Source organism: Desmodus rotundus, chromosome 13, assembly GCF_022682495.2.
Source record: "Desmodus rotundus isolate HL8 chromosome 13, HLdesRot8A.1, whole genome shotgun sequence".
Classification (NCBI taxonomy): Eukaryota; Metazoa; Chordata; class Mammalia; order Chiroptera; family Phyllostomidae; genus Desmodus; species Desmodus rotundus.
The window spans coordinates 61,416,583-61,419,404 of NC_071399.1; the positions used below are offsets into that span (position 1 = coordinate 61,416,583).

General features: G+C 33.9%; 1 pseudogene across 1 annotated transcript; it reads left to right on the forward strand.

The window, feature by feature from the left end:
- The first annotated feature begins 203 nt into the window (after nt 1–203).
- On the forward strand, nt 204–1,170 carry LOC112311348 (zinc-regulated GTPase metalloprotein activator 1A pseudogene; annotated as a pseudogene). Its single transcript, XR_011650714.1, has one exon. The product of XR_011650714.1 is annotated as a zinc-regulated GTPase metalloprotein activator 1A pseudogene (transcript).
- Nucleotides 1,171–2,822: the final 1,652 nt, after the last annotated feature.

A 2,822-nucleotide genomic window follows, 5' to 3' on the forward strand; every position in this document is an offset into this window, starting at 1 on the left:
ATGACTGGGGTGCGGGGACTGGTTGACAGAAAATGGAGACAACTGTACTTGAACAACAATAAGAAAATGTCAAATGTTATTATTAGATCCTCCAATATGATATTAAAATGCACGTGCTATGTTTGGTTTTTATTTAATCCAGTTTAAAAATATTTGTCTTTGGCTCTTGAACTGCGGGAGAGGTGTGCGTGCTGCTGGCTGGCATGTCACAGGCTATTGGCGCTGTGGATGAGGAAGAGGAGCAGGCAGAGGAGGATTGTCCTGAATTGGTCCCCATTGAAACGAAACAGAGAGAGGAGGAGGAAAAGTCTGGCCCCGTGCTAAGATCCCAGTCACAATTATCACCGGGTACTTAGGTGCTGGGAAGACAACATTTCTGAACTATATTTTGACAGAGCAACATAGTAAAAGAGTGGCAGTTATTTTAAATGAATTTAGGGAAGGAAGTGCAGTGGAGAAATCCTTAGCTGTGAGCCAAGGTGGAGAGCTCTATAAAGAATGGCTGGAATTTAGGAACGGTTGCCTCTGCTGTTCAGTAAAGGACAATGGCCTTAGAGCTATTGAGAATTTGATGCAGAAGAAGGGGAAATTTGATTACATATTGTTAGAGACCACAGGGTCAGCCGATCCTGGTGCTGTAGCTTCTATGTTTTGTATCGATGCTGAATTAGGGAGTGATATTTATCTTGATGGTATCATAACTATCGTAGATTCAAAATATGGATTAAAACATTTAACAGAAGAAAAACCTGATGGCCTTATCAATGAAGCTTCTAGGCAAGTTGCTTTGGCAGATATCATCATCATCAATAAAACAGACTTGGTTTCAGAAGAGGATTTAAACAAGTTAAGAACAACTATTAGATCAATAAATGGACTGGGAAAAATTTTAGAAACACAAAGATCAAGAGTTGATCTCTCTAACGTGTTAGATCTTCATGCCTTTGACAGTCCCTCTGGAATAAGTTTGCAGAAAAAACTTCAGCATTTGCCAACAATACAGCCTCATCTTGATCAGAGTATTATTACAGTCACATTTGAAGTACCAGGAAATGCAAAGGAAGAAAATCTAAATGTATTTATTCAGAATCTTCTGTGAGAAAAGGACGTGAGGAACAAGGATGGTGACTGCATGGAGGTCATACGACTAAAGGGCCTGGTGTCGATCAACCACAACAGGTGATTGTCCAAGGCATCTATGAGCTGTATGATGTGGAGGAGACCCTGATGAGCTGGAAAGGTGACACTGAGAGAACAAATCGATTGGTTCTTATTGGCAGAAATTTGGATAAGGATATCCTTATGCAACTATTTATAGCTACTGTGAGAGAGACAGAAAAGCAGTAGACAACATATTTTAAAGAAGATCAAGTTTGTCCGTAATATTGAAAGCATTTCTTATCAAAAGGATTGGATGATAATATTAGAACTATGTTTCCTCCTGGGTGTATCTCAAGCATCTGTTCTTTGTATTACTTCTGCTGTGAATTCCAATGTGTGTTAAAATTATATTTTATAGAATACATAAAATATAGTAAATCAACACTGTAAAACATTTGCTATTTATACAATAAAATATAATACCCTTTTTTAAAATAGATGTTTCAGAAAAATGTCTTTCAGAATTGGCTTTCAAGTTTACATATGCTGAGCTTCTCATCCATGGAAGTTACTGTTTTTAAAATAATAATGGTAAAACTTACTTCAGCATTGTCATTTTCCTTTAGAACTTCAGCTTCTTGCATAGATATAACTTTATTAACAAAAACATTTTGAAAGCAAATAATATCACCATTTGTATTAAGTGAAATAAAAGGTTTGTTCTGGCTAGACAATTATAGGTGGAAGAAATCTGAAGCAGATAAATTAATTGGAACCATCTCATTTTTAGTCAATTCCAAGCCTTCCTGACAGTCAATGAAACTTCAGCCATTCACTTTGAAATTTATTTAGAAGATTCTAATTGTAGAACATTTAATCTTAAGTAGATTTTACTACTGGTATTAAATTCATTTTGGTTTTTTTGAACTTTTCAAAGTTTTAGTATACACTAAAAAGTGATGAGGTATAAACCTTCAGATACAACTGCAAATAATTTGATAATTTAACAAAATTATCAGTCTTTATTTTTCTCCCATTCCTCTAAGAGCAGGTCAGTATTAACAATACTCAGATTGTAGGATAATAGCATTAGATGGAATTTAGAGAAGACCTTTCCCAAACTAATAGTTGTTAAATAGAGAAAACTATCAAAATGGCATTTTGAATTTTTTTTTAGAATTTTAAATAAAGAATTACATTTGTGTATCTTGAATGGTTCCATTGTGTTTGGAAGCATGTTGACTGATTAAATTATCTATGCCCCCTTAAAAAAATTTTGTCTTTTTTAATGGTAGAGTTCCCCCCCCTCTGCAAATTAAAAAACTCCATGAGGTAAGGAAGTCATATATTGCATTTCTCTTATTTTAGTGGTTTTCCTAAAAAATGTAGTTTTTCTCTTTAACTTAAGTAAGTCAAAGGTTAATACCATTACTTATCCCCTAAAAAGCATTCATGTTAATAACCTGCAACTATTATGCTATTTCTGCATTTTAGTTTCACTTTGTTTTTTAGAAACCTTAAAAATTATACATTATCTGATTATCATGTTATATGCTTGATTATTATTTATATGTACCCCCAGTTTATCATTTTCTAGGCTCACAATTTTTTCTTGCACCTTAGACTTTTCTTCTGAGATAATATTTCTCATTCTAGTGTTTCTCCTTTGTTTTTGCTATTATTCAACACTCAGTTTTTTCCTTATCTGATATTTTTGAAAT